Source organism: Enhydra lutris, unplaced genomic scaffold (genome assembly GCF_002288905.1).
Source record: "Enhydra lutris kenyoni isolate GAN:26980312 unplaced genomic scaffold, ASM228890v2 scaffoldscaffold2, whole genome shotgun sequence".
In the NCBI taxonomy this organism is placed as follows: Eukaryota; Metazoa; Chordata; class Mammalia; order Carnivora; family Mustelidae; genus Enhydra; species Enhydra lutris.
Window position 1 is genome coordinate 66,261,883 of NW_019154086.1, and position 13,850 is coordinate 66,275,732.

Sequence of the window (13,850 nt, forward strand, 5' to 3'; positions counted from 1 at the left end):
ATGCTACACCAGGCCAGAGATTATCCCTGCCCCTTCTCCACAGCAATGGGATCCTTGTTGTCATCTCACCAGTAAGTGATCCACTTCTAGAGGCCCATCCTAATTATCAGGGTTCCAGTACTATTTCCAGTAATATGTCTTAGTTTGGGTCCCCTCCCAAAAAAATCAGAACCTGGGATGAGAATTTGGTGCAGGTAGTTTAGTTGCTAGGTGATCTCAGGAAGCAGAAGCCAGGGAGAAGAGAGAACAAGACAAAGAAGGAGGAAGAGCCATTAATAGGGTGTGTTATCAAGGTCACTATTGTGGCTAATAGAGATTAGCACAAGAAACACCTGAGAATCCTACAGAATGCTTCTCATAATTGTCTTCCTGAAGAACGGGAACCTGGAGCATTTATTCACCAGTTCCTCTTATCCACTGGTTGAGAGTTAGCCCTGAAGGTGTTAATTCTTCTGCTTTTCCAGACCGTACTTGCTCTCCTCTTCCCTCAGAGAAGTCTGAGGCCAAAAGTGAAAAGATCCACATTCAGTACTTGATGCGAGATGCTGTTCACCTGAGGTAAGATTGTGTTCACAAGGAATTACCTGCTATAGTTGCCTTAGAAATCTGAAGTGGCCTCAAGGGACGTGACATGAGGCACCAGAGGCATCGGCTATGACTACCAAGCTAACAGAAGAGGGAAATGGAATGGCAAAAAATACTAAACATTTTTGCAAGTCAATAAAGGGGAGAAAAGAAGACATAGAACAGATGGGATGGATAGAAAGCACATAGCAATATGGTAGATTTCCATTACATATGGACTATATCAGTCGTTACATTACATGTAGATGAACCAAACAAAAGATGTATTATCTGAGTAAACAACACACACACACACACACACACTCACACGAAACTATATGCTGTTTACCAAAAAAAATCTAAAATAAATGTGAACACTAACCAAAAGAAAACTAATACAATTATATTAATAACCAAACAAGATAGACTTAACTGCCAAAAACATTAAAAATAATAAAGATATTTCATAATGATAAAAGATTCAATGCACCAGGAAGATACAGCCATTCTATCATACACACCCAATAACACAGCTTCAAATTATATGAAGCAAAAACTGGCAGAACTATAGAATAGAGGGACAAATCCATAATCATATGGGATATTTTAATAATCTCTCTCTGTGACTTATAACACAAATAGACAAATCAAAATTCTAAAAGTGCAGAAAATTTTAAAATACACAATTAATGATTCAACATTTATAGACTGCACCAAATCATACTAAACATCTGCATAATACATATTCTTTTCAAACACACATGAATCATTTACAACAGTTGATTGCAAACTAGTCCATGAAATAAGAATCAACAAATTACAAAGATACTGAAATCAAACAAGTTATGTTTTCTGACCACAATGAAATAAATCTAGAAATCAATAGCTGAAAGTAAATATAATATATACACTATTTAGAAAATTTGAAAAATATACTTGGGCCAAAAATGCAATCACAATGGGAACAAGAAAGTGTTTCAGCTGAATGATAGCGTATCAAAACTTTTGGAATGTAGGGAAGTTGAAAACTGATAGTATTAAATACATATTTAAAATATTAGAATGGATGGAAGATCAATGATTGAAGAAGCATCTGCCTCAAGAACATAGCAAAAGAAGAGCAAATTAAACCCAAAGAAAGTAGAAAAAGGGAAATGATAAAAGCAGAAATACATGGGATAAAAAATGAACAGGCAGTCTGCTTGAAGATTCTCTCCCTCTGCCCCTCCCTCTCTCCCTCTTTCTCTAAAATAAGTAAGTCTTTAAAAAGAAAAATTAAGTAAATGCCAAAAGTTCAGAAACAAAGTAAAACCAATGAATCTCCAAAGCAGTAATTAGTAAAAAGCTTATTGTGCACACACCAAAAAGATAATTTGTAAAACAGGACACTCAAACATGGAATGAGGCTCACAGGCATGTTGTTATAAGGCAGCTTATATAGTGCGAAAGCAGTTTATTCTTCACAGTGATTGGCTACATCAGAATTTTCCTATCTGGTGCTCGCTTCGGCAGCACGTACACTAGAATTTTCCTATCTGATAGGGAGTTAGTCAATGGTTGCTTCATACCAACCTTGGGAAACAGTTTAAGTTTTGCATATTGTTTTCAGAGGCATAAGCAAGAAATGACTCAGGTCAAGTTGGTCTTACAAAAGAAGCTAAACCAATTTTTGTATGACTAAAACTGGTTTTGTCTGCTAGGGGATTTTCAAGGCTAGTCTCTTTTTGTTTTTTATTTTAACAATGTATATATAATGACATGAAAAGATGTTCACAATATATTGTTAAATAAGAAAAAGAGTAGAATATCAGTTATTTTAACTGTTTATAAATGTATAGAGATTTTATGTCAGGAGATTGGTACTAGGTATGACTTTTACTCTCTACTACATATACTAGAATGCTATTTAGATTTGTTTTTACAATGAGTATTCTTACATTATGCATTTTCAACTTTTAATTTTTAAATAATTTCAAAATTACAGAAAGATATCGAGATCAGTACAAAGAACTCCTGCACATTCTTTATGCAGATTCTGTAGTTATTAACATTTTACTACCAAATTTGAGCTCACTATCTCTATTTCATATATATATTAACATAGTATGAACATATTGTGAACATACGAACATACATATGAACATAAATATATATACGTGTTTTCCTGAACCATTTGAGTAAGCTGATATAATGTTCTATTACCCATTGGTACTTTAATGTATAGTTCCTTAAAACAAAGTTACTCTCCTGTGTAACCTCAGTATAACCATTGAAATCAGAAAATTAACACAAATAAAGTGTTACCATTTATTCCAAACATTCAAGTTTCAACAACTCTTCCAACAATGTACTTCATAGGTCAGGATCCGATACAAGATTTTGTATGCATTTGTCACATTTCTTTGCTCTTCTTCCATCTTAAACAGTCCTTCAGTGTTTCCTTGTCTTTTATTACCTAGATTTTTTTTTTTTGAAGAGTACATGTCAGTTAGTTTGTAGGATCTCTTCCATTTGAAATTATTTACACATTTCTGGCAGCAATACCACGGAAATATTATGCCTTTTCTCAGGGTGTCAGATCAGGAGGCACACGATATTGATTTGCCTTATTACTGGTGATGTTAATTTTATCCCTTGGTAAGATGATGTCTGACAGGTTTTCTACTGTGAAGTTAATTATATATATATAGATAGATAGGTATAGATATAGATATATATCTACATATATATGTATATTACTTCTTACATAAGTAATATATATAAGATAATATATAATATATGTAATATATTATAATATATATAGCATAAGTATATATATAGTATATATATACTATATGTATAGTATAAGTATTAAGAAGTAATATATAATTACTTCTTACATAAGTAATAAGTACTTTGTGGGAAAATACTTTGAAGCTATGTGGTTAGCTTCTACTATAAAATACATTTTCCCTTCTTTCCCACTTATTTGCTTATTTATTAATCTGTATGGATTAATTCATTCCTATTTTATAATGGGTAATATTGTGATCTTTTTTTATTTTGAGTCTTAAATTGACCCAGACTTGGCAAGTAAAATTCCCTTCAGTGTGGTTCATGTGTCCTTTTGACATGTATCCATTAGTGTTTGTGCATTTCTTCACTTTCTGATACATGATGTTCCCATATCAACTGACATTTTTATCTGCTTTAACCCTGGAGTCAACTATTTCTCTAAGTATCTCTGGTTCCCTGTCATGGAAAATGGTATTTAGAAACCAAGACAGGAGCTAGATGTGCTCACTGCTATTGTGTCATCGCTTCTAGGCCCTCTTACTGGAGTAAGTACGTGTGTTGATGTTTGTGTAAGAATATCATCATTATATATGGTAATATTTTCTATTATATGTATGGTAATATTTAAACAATGTTAATTTCCTTATTTTAATGGCTACATTATGATTATACAGCGGAATGTTATCTCTTTTTTTTGAGGTTTTTTATTTATTTAAGAAAGAGAGAGAGGGAGAGAACACACAGGGAGAGTGAGAGGAAGAAGCAGGCTCCTCATTGAACAGGGAGCCTGATGAAGAGCTCCATCCCAGGACCTTGAGATCATGACCTGAGCCAAAGGCAGAGGCTTAACCCACTGAGCCAACCAGGCACCCCAATGTTATCCTTTTTAAAAAATACACATTGAGGGGCACCTGGGTGGCTCAGTGGGTTAAGCCTCTGCCTTCAGCTCAGGTCGTGATCTCAGGGTCCTGGGATTGAGCCCTGCCTCAGGCTCTCTGCTCAGCAGGAAGCCTGCTTCCGCCTCTCTCTCTGCCTGCCTCTCTGCCTACTTGTGATCTCCGTCTGTCAAATAAATAAATAAAATCTTTAAAAATAAATAAATAAAAATTAAAATACACGTTGAATTACCCAGAGGTAATAGGGCATCATGTCTGCCATTTGCTCTCAAATGGTTCTGAAAATAATAGCAACATGTGAATTATCTAGAAAGAGAAATTTATGTATATATGTGTGTATATATATGCATTTATCCATATATATATGCACATGTATATACACACGGAGAGACTTACATACATATTTGCTTCAGTTTCAGTCCAATATCACAGGGCTTACTCAACACCCTCTCCCACTTTCCATATTTTAACCTCATTCCTGTAACAGTGAGACAGCTGGTTCTCATGAATCTCAACATATTTACTTATTAACTCAATCCTCCTTAATGTAACTAATCTTCTGGCTACACCCAGCAGATTCCTTAGTCCTAAGACCTGCCAAGCGGTACACATACACACCCTACACATACCTACCCATGCATGTGAACCAACTACCATAGCTCTAACCCTTAGGCCTGAGGAAGGGAGAAAGAAGAGGAAGGAAGGAAGAGCAAAGAGAAGAGAGGAGAAAGGGGAGAGGGGGAGGAAGAAGGACTATCAAATGACCTTTTGACTAAATTATTTACGTGTTATAGAAGAAGAAAAAGGAAGGAAGAAAGGAAGGACAGGAGGAAAGAAAGAAATAAGACCACTTGTTATATAATTTCATAAAAGATTTAAGGTTTCTTCCTAACATAAATATGAAAAAATACCTACAAAAGACTGGAAAATATTGCTAAAATACTAATCACACATGTCTAGGTAGTTGGGTTTTGAATTGTTTTTATCTGCTTGTCTTCCAGTTTTCAATAATCAACATGTAGTATATTATACTATTAAAACTGGTGTTTTAAAATAAAACAATGGAATACGTCAATGTAACAAAACAGAAAGTCAGGAAATAGATTCACATGTATATACTTAATTAATGTTTGAAAAAGATACAAAGAAAATTCAATGGAGAAAGGATAGAGTTTTCAACAAATTGTTGGAACAATGGGGTGAATTCATGTGCAAAAAAACAAAATTTTTTTCCAAAACCTATCTTTGTCCATACTTTGCAATATGTACAAAAATTAACTCAAAATTGATCACAGAATTAAATGTAAAACCTAAAACTATGTAATTTCTAAAATACATAGCAGAAAATCTTTTGTGACCTTGGGTTAGGTAAAGATCTCTGAAATATACCGAAAGCACAACCCACACACACACACACAAAAATTGAGAATTTGGACTTAGTTAAAATAAAGAAATTCTGCTCTTTGAAAAGCGCTATTAAAAGAATGAAAAGACAAGCCATCTATTGGGAGAAAATATTTGCAAATCACGTACCTGACAAGGACTTGTATCCAGAATATATAAGAAACGGTTAAAACTCAAAACAATTTTTTAAACCACCCAGATATTTTTAATGGGCAAAATATTTGAACAGAATTTATTTTAAAAAAACTCTGATAGCAAATAAACACCTGCAAAGATGTTCAATATCATCCATTAGTCATTTGAGAAATGGGAAACTAGCACCACAGTAACTTACCATTACGTACCTGCTGGTGTAAGAGCATTCCAATGGGTCTTGAGGGTTAACCTGCTTCAAGCTGACACATTCTGCTTGCTGACTAAAACCCCAGGGTTTGCAGCAGAACTAGCCTACTTCCCTTGACATGTTGCAGACTGCTGGCCTTAGGAAAAAGGACCAGACTTTCCGGAAGGTAAGGCCTGACCGCACTCAAAAACAGCCACCACTGACCATGGTATCCTCAATAAGAGATTCTGGGTACAGGGTGGCTGTCGTGACTGCCTTGTCAGGGCATGGCATGTTGGACTACAGGGATAGCCTTCACTGAGAGACACCTGGGAGTTTCGATTACTGGCAGAGGGGAGGAATCCGAAAGGACAAACGATCAACTGCTCAGTACCAGCTTCTCCCGCATGTAGCCCTGTCACCATTTCCCATGCTTCCCTCCTTGAGAAGCCTCCTGCTACTCCTAGACTGGAGAGACAGTTTGAGGGATGTTAGTCCACCATCTTCCTAGGTTTCCAGCTTCCTGAATAAAACAACCTTCCTTTTCCCACCAATGTGCATCTCTCTAGTGTTGCCTTTCAAGCAGCAAGCTGTAGAACCTGAGTTCAGAACTGGTCCTCTATCCAGTAACATTAGAATGGCTAAAATTAAAAAGATTGGCCCCATCAAGAGTTGGTAAGGATGTGGGGCAACTAGAATTCCCATGTATAGCTAGTGGGGATATAAAATAGTACAACCGCTTTGGAAAACAGTTTGATAGGTTCTTAAAAAGTTTTAAAAAAGTTAAAACTACACTTACCCTGTGGCCCAGAAATTCCATCCCTTAAAAAACGAAAACATATGTCCACAGAAAGACTGGTACAAAATATATACCAACCTTATTTGTAATAGTCAAAAATTAGATACAATGCAAATGTCCATCAATAAGTAAATGGATAAGGGTGCCTGGGTGGCTCAGTTGGTTAAATGCCCAATTCAGCTCAGGTCATGATCTCAGGGTGGTGAGATTGAGCTACCTTGGGCTCATGCTTAGCGTGAAGTCTGCCTGGGATTCTTTCTCTCCCTCTGCTCTGCTTCCTCTCTCTCTTTCTCTAAAATAAAATAAATAAACTTAAAAAAAAAAAGTAAATGGATAAACACTGTGGTACCTCCATAGAATGGAATACTACTCAGCAATAATCAACATGAATGAATCTCAAAATACTTGGGCAGAGTGAAAGAAGTCAGATCAAAAAAATTCTTTCTGTATAATTCCACTAACATAAATTTCTAGAAAATGTAAGTTAATCTTTAGTGACAGAAAGTAAATAGATATGGGGCAGGGTGGGAGGGTTATGGGGAAAAGAAAGGGAGAACTTATGAAAGGCCACAAGTGTGTACATGTGTCCATATTTATCAAATTGGAAATTTTATGTGTATTTAACAATAAGAAAGAAAAAGTATTAAATTGTACAGTTTAAATATGTACAGTTTATTAGATGTCAATTACACCTTAATAAGGTTGTCTTAAAATGGTATTTTTAAATAAAATAATGTTGTACAAAATAGCATTATGCAAAAGTATTTTATTCCACATTATTATTTTTTAAGAATAGATTTTTTTTTTTAAGATTTTATTTATTTATTTGACAGAGATCACAAGTAGGCAGAGAGTCAGACGGCGGGGGGGGGGGGGGGGGGGGGGGGGGGGGGCGGGGAAGCAGGCTCCCTGCTGAGCAGAAAGCTCTATGCGGCGCTGGATCCCAGGACCCTGGGATCATGACCTGAGCTGAAGGCAGAGGCTTTAACCCACTGAGCCACCCAGGCGCCCCAAGGATAGATTTTTATGAGGAAATTTAGTAGGTCAAATAGTGATGATATTTTAATGATCTTGAGACAAAAATTACTTTCAAGAAAGGTTAAACAAATTATTACTTTTAATATCACATCTCACCTTCCCCAAGCTCTGAGAATTAATTTTTTAAAACATCTGTGAATTTGATTTTTAAATGACCTCTTGTTTTCATTTACATTTTTATGGATGCCACCTTTTTTTTAAAAGATTTTATTTATTTATTTGACAGATGGAGATCACAAGTAGGCAGTGAGGCAGGCAGAGAGAGAGGAGGAAGCAGGCTCCCTGCTGAGCAGAGAGCCTGATGTGGGGCTCGATCCCAGTACCCTGGGATCATGACCCGAGCTGAAGGCAGAGGCTTTAACCCACTGAGCCACCCAGGAGCCCCTGGTTGCCACATTTCAAGGAGAAAATTGACAAACTAGAGAGGTTAGAGGGAAGGCACTTAGAGTGAGGGGGGCTGTGGAAATCAGGTTTTCTGTGAGGGATGTTGTGGGGCACAGGAATGTTTGCCTGAGGAAACCCCAAGGGACCAGAGAGACAAAGAAAGGCTCTCCCCTCTCAGAACTGTAGTGGTAGCTTTCAGGAAAAGATCTAGACCCATGATGAAGGGTCCTAGAGGAAAAGAAAAAGATCAAGTCCTGTGTCTCCAGAGCTCTTCCCAAAGGTAGATTGTAGGTTGGGGTGAGAAACGACTTTTTCTTTCCTTTCTTTTCTTTTTTTTTTCTTTTTCTTTTTCTTTTTTTTTTGTGGGGAGAAGACAGTGGCTGATAACAACAATGTCAACCATGTGAGCTTTAACACGGGGAAATAGGCTGCCTTTCCTGCCCTAGCAATCATCGAGAAAATCCTGGAACACACCTGGCAGACCCACTGCAAAAAGGGTTCTTGACTCAAGTAGGAACTTGGAGGGGACAGTCAGATCAGACAACCTTTGTTTTCCCCACTGTTACTGACATGCAAGTGGCCTACGTCACCAGATAAATTTCAGATGTACAGCATAAAGGTGCGACTTACGTATATTGCAAGATGATTACCACAAAAAGTTTAGCTAATATCCACCGTCTCGTGTAGATAAAATTAAAAAGAAATGGAAAAAAAATTTTTTTCTCCTTGTAAGGAGTACTTTTAGGATTTATTCCCTTAGCATCTTTCATATATATCATACAGCAGTGGTAACTAGAACCATCATGTGTACCTTACATCCCTAGTACTTATTTATCATCTGACCTTTAAAAGTTCTCTGATTTTTAAATAAATAAATAAATAAAAGTCCTCTGGTTTTGTTTCTCTCATTCCTCCTCCTCCATTTTGTTCTGTCTTTTTTTTTCCCCTATTTGCTTCTGCACTTCCCTGGAAATAGTGACTTGTCATTATCTTGCTATGTTTGCAAATTGAGGGGTGAGAAATAAAGCCACTTGTTTATAAGAACCTAGTGAGAAGCCTTTAAATACATATTAACTAATCACAGGTGATGGATGTATTTCAGAGATGAGAAGAGAGATTCCTGAGAAAGTATTTGGCTAGCTCCATAATCATATTAAAATGGCCCAGGACCAGCACAACATTATTATTACCTCTTAATGAATGGCTAACCAGTGCCCATCCCAAACGGAAAATCCAAACAAATAGACACAATAGTCATTATGAAACTTCATTAGTTTGCACTTATCCCTCCACCAAAACACTTGAAGGCAATTTATATAATAGCAATGAAAACACGTGCTATGAAGAAAGATGTATCATGCACCGAGGAAGGAGGAAGTGGGAGGGAAGGAGGTAAGAAGAGTTGGGCACAGTGTCTTCTTCATCAAAGTCTGAAAGCAGCTGGATGGGGTGCTTGGTGCCATGCTAAAATGTTTTGATTTAATTCTGTAAACAATGAGGAGCCTGCCAAGTTCTTCAAACTAGAGACTGACACAATCATCTGTTTTTTAAGAGTTATCTTTGCGGAAGTGATGTGTTGATTTTTGTCTACTATCTGTCTTCCTCACTAGAATGTGAGCTCCTGGAAAACAGGGTGTTCTATGTTTTGCTCACTGCTCTATCCCCAGCACAGCACCAACAGTCAAAATTTTTTTTGTTGAATGAACAAATGAATCCTGGCAATTAGTAGGCAAGGGAGAGACTCAGAGATCATGAGGCAAGGGCAAGGTGCGACTACGCTTTTTGGGTTTAAGCCACTCGAGAGCTGCTGGGCATATATGCATGCATAAGCTGGGGGACAGAGGCTGAGTAAAATAAAGGGGTTTCACAGTTTACCATAGCTTTTTATTTTGGTTGGGTGTTTATTGAGATACGGCTGACGTATAATATTACATTAGTTTCAAGTGTGCAACATAATGATTCAGTATCTGCATATATTGGGAAATGATCACCAAAATAAGTCTCATTAACATCCATCACCATACATAATTACATTTTTTTTCTTTTGATGAGAACATTTGAGATCTATTTTTTCAAATATGCAATACAATATTGCTGACTATAGTCATCAGTAGTTGGGGGGGGGTTGTTTTTTTTGTTTTTTAATAGTCTATATATAAATGAGATCATATGGTTTTTGTCTATCTCTGAGTTATTTCACTTAGCGTAATCCCTCAAGACCCACTCATGTTGTCATAAATGACAAGAGTTCCTTCTTTTTATGGCTAAATAATACTTCATTGTAGATAGATAGATAAATACCACATCTGTTTTATCTATTCATTCATCTATTGGTGGACATGGGTTGCTTCTATGTCTTGCTATTGCAAAATAATGGTTTCAATAAATATGGGGGTGCAGACATCCTTTCAAGTTAGTGTTTTCATTTCCTTTGGATAAATACCCAGAAGTGGAACTACTAAATCATATAGTAGTTCTAGTTTTCATTTTTTGAGTCATCTCCATACTATTTTCCATAGTGGCTGCACCAATTTGCATTCCAATCAACAATGCACAAGGGTTCTCATTCACTATTGTTTTTTTTGCCTCATACCCGCTATGTGAAGATGGGGCAGAAACGTGCTCACCAATTAATGTGGTAACTGGCTGCAAAGCTATAGCAGTTCAGCTCAAACAGCAATATATAATCCAAGGTTAGAGTAGGATATTTAAAACTCCAAAGAGAAAATTAGAATTTACAGTCGCCCCCCCCTTTACCAGTTTAAAAGTTCCCATTGTACCAAATGCAAATTCAAATCATCTGCACAGTATTTTAAGCCCTTTTTTTCCTTTTGTGCCCCATAGTTACAACCAGTGTGTCACCTTCCTTCATGGACATGTAGCTTTAGATATATTCTAAATCACAAAAATTACCCACTATTTATTTTGTTTAATCCAGCCTCCAAGTGTTTTGATAAGAAATGCTACAGTTCTCTCTATTTGAAAGTAAGGGTCGTGGTTTTGTCATCAGTCTGCCACAGGTTTCCCTGTGTTGCATGTCACTTATCCCAAAGTCAGCTCAAGTCTGCCCCCTAGAGCAGAGTAGACCAGAGTGCCCTGAAAGTGATGCTGAACAATATTAAGATCCAAGTTCTGACCCTGGGCTTTCCCAGAGGACTGCCATTTTCTATGTTATATGCTTCTGCATTATTTGAAAGTGTGCCAGAGATTACTTTTATAAGTAAAAAAGAGTACCCATTTTAGGGAGGAAATACTAGCTATAAGAGAGTAATATATGACAGTGTCTTGTCTAAAATAAGCGAAAGTCATTCAAGTTTTCGGGTCCTGGTTGTTTAGAATGATACCCTCAAACTACATACATGTATAGCTGCTACTATATTAGAGGAACTTCTGGATTTGGGGAATGCAAAGAAGATGAAGACATGAAGAGTTTACAGTATAATGGAAGGACAGACATGTAATGAAATCATTACACCATATGATAAAACCTACCTGAATTATACTATATACAGAGAAGAATATGAATGGACAGAGGCATTTTTATTTGGAATGGGTAGAAGGAAGGGAGGGAGGGAGGGAGGGAGGAAGGAAGGAAGGGGAGAGAGAGAGAGATAATAAACTTCGAAATGTTGTACCAACATTAGGCCAGTTAACCCAAAGTCACACTGTGGATTAATTGAATGTTAATATTTCTTCAACTGAGTAGAACTTAAAAGCAAATCTCAAGTAATACAAAAAGAAGCTTAAGAGTTATTCTGCGTATAGGTCAGTAGAAATATGACACATATAATATATGTGAGTTTAAATTTCCTAGTAGCCGCATTAAAAAAAAAAGGGAAACACCAGATAAAATTAATTTTAATAATATATTTTATTTTACCAAATATATCCAAAATATTATCATTTTTGTTGGAATGAAGATGAGTTAGAAAGAGCCTGAAATAGGGTAGTGGCAATGAGAATGAAGAGAATTGGGTAAATCCAAGTGATATTTAGAGGCGAAATAGGGACAAGTTGATGATTATCTGGATGGAGAAGAAGAGGAGTGGGAGATGACTTCAGACCCAACCAGGTTCTCACATGACAACTGGTAAATGATGCCATCATTCACTGAGATAGGGAACATGGAGGAGAGGCAGAACAGGGGCAGACCATGCAAGAAATTGTTGTTTGCTTTTAAAAGATGAGTTGGAGATGCCTGTGAAACTTGCAGCTACTTCTGTGTCCAAGAGCCAGTTGTATATGTGAGTGTGGTAGTCTGGGGAGAGGTCTGCCCCACAGGATAGATTGGGGGACCTTCCACTTGTACACAGCTGATGCCAGGGGAATGCTTGAAATTCCCCAGAGGGAATAAGGAGTGAGAGAAGTGCCCAGGCAGAGCACAGAGGAAAACCAGCATTCCAAGGATAAGGATCCCTCACCAAAAACCAACCAAGAGTGATCAGAGATCCCAGGAACCCCGAAAGAGTATAGGTCACAAGAACCAAAGAAAAAATTTCAAAAGGGACAGAGTAGACAGCGGTGTCAGATCCTGCCACTTTTAAGCCCATAAAAGGTAAATAATCAGAGGGGTATTTTCATAGCATTTGACAGTAAGGAGATCATGGGTGACTTTCATGAAAACATTTTCTATAGAAGGTAGACTGCCTCTATCTACCTTATGCCACAGACTGGAAATTGCCATAGACTGAAAACTGAAAAGGAAATGTAGATAACTCTTTAAGTTCTTTAGGAAAGGTAAGATAGCTCAAATGTTAACTACTGGATATTAAGAAGGATACCTATTAGCATATTATGAGAGAAGATTTTTAAGATAGAAGGATCTTGAGCATGTTAAAGCTATTGGAAAGAAACCATTAAAATTGTGCACTAGACTGACTGATTTGAAAGGATTTTAAGGTTATTATATTGGTAACTGAAATGAGCTCATGTCTGAAAAAAAAGTTTTTTATGTACATGTGTGTATACACACAGATAATACTTTAGATGGACAAACACAAAAGTATTAACCATGTTTATCCCTGAGCATGTAGAATAAAAGTTTTTAATTTTTATTCTTTTCCTTTATCTGTATTTTTATTATAGGAAGTGTCATTTTAGGATATAAAAAAGGCAATAAGCTTCCTTTTCAGAGTGCCCACTTTTCCACGTGCTATGGTCCTGAAAATGTGTTGAATAGACTTCCTCCCATTTTGATGAAATGTACTATAAAATTCCCTCTCGTGATTTTTACAGGTATTGCTATCCTTGAATGTAGGGAAGGGAAGAACCTTCCCAGGTAACCTGTGTCAGCCAGCCAGCCACTCCATCTAGCTGCCTCCTGTTCCCATGGATGGGCCACCTCCACCCAGGACTTTCTACATTCTATGAGCAGACCATCCCCAAATCTGAAAATTGGTTGTCAAGACTGAAAAGCATATGAACCAAGGATAGGGAAATAACTGTTTTCTTTTTTTTTTAAGATTTTATTTATTTATTTGATAGAGAGAGATCACAAGTAGGCAGAGAGGCAGGCAGAGAGAGAGGGGGAAGCAGGCTCCCTGCTGAGCAGAGAGCCTGATGCAGGGCTCGATCCCAGGACCCTGAGATCATGACCTGAGCCGAAGGCAGAGGTTTTAACCCACTGAGCCACCCAGGCACCCCAAGAAACAACTGTTTTCTTCATAAC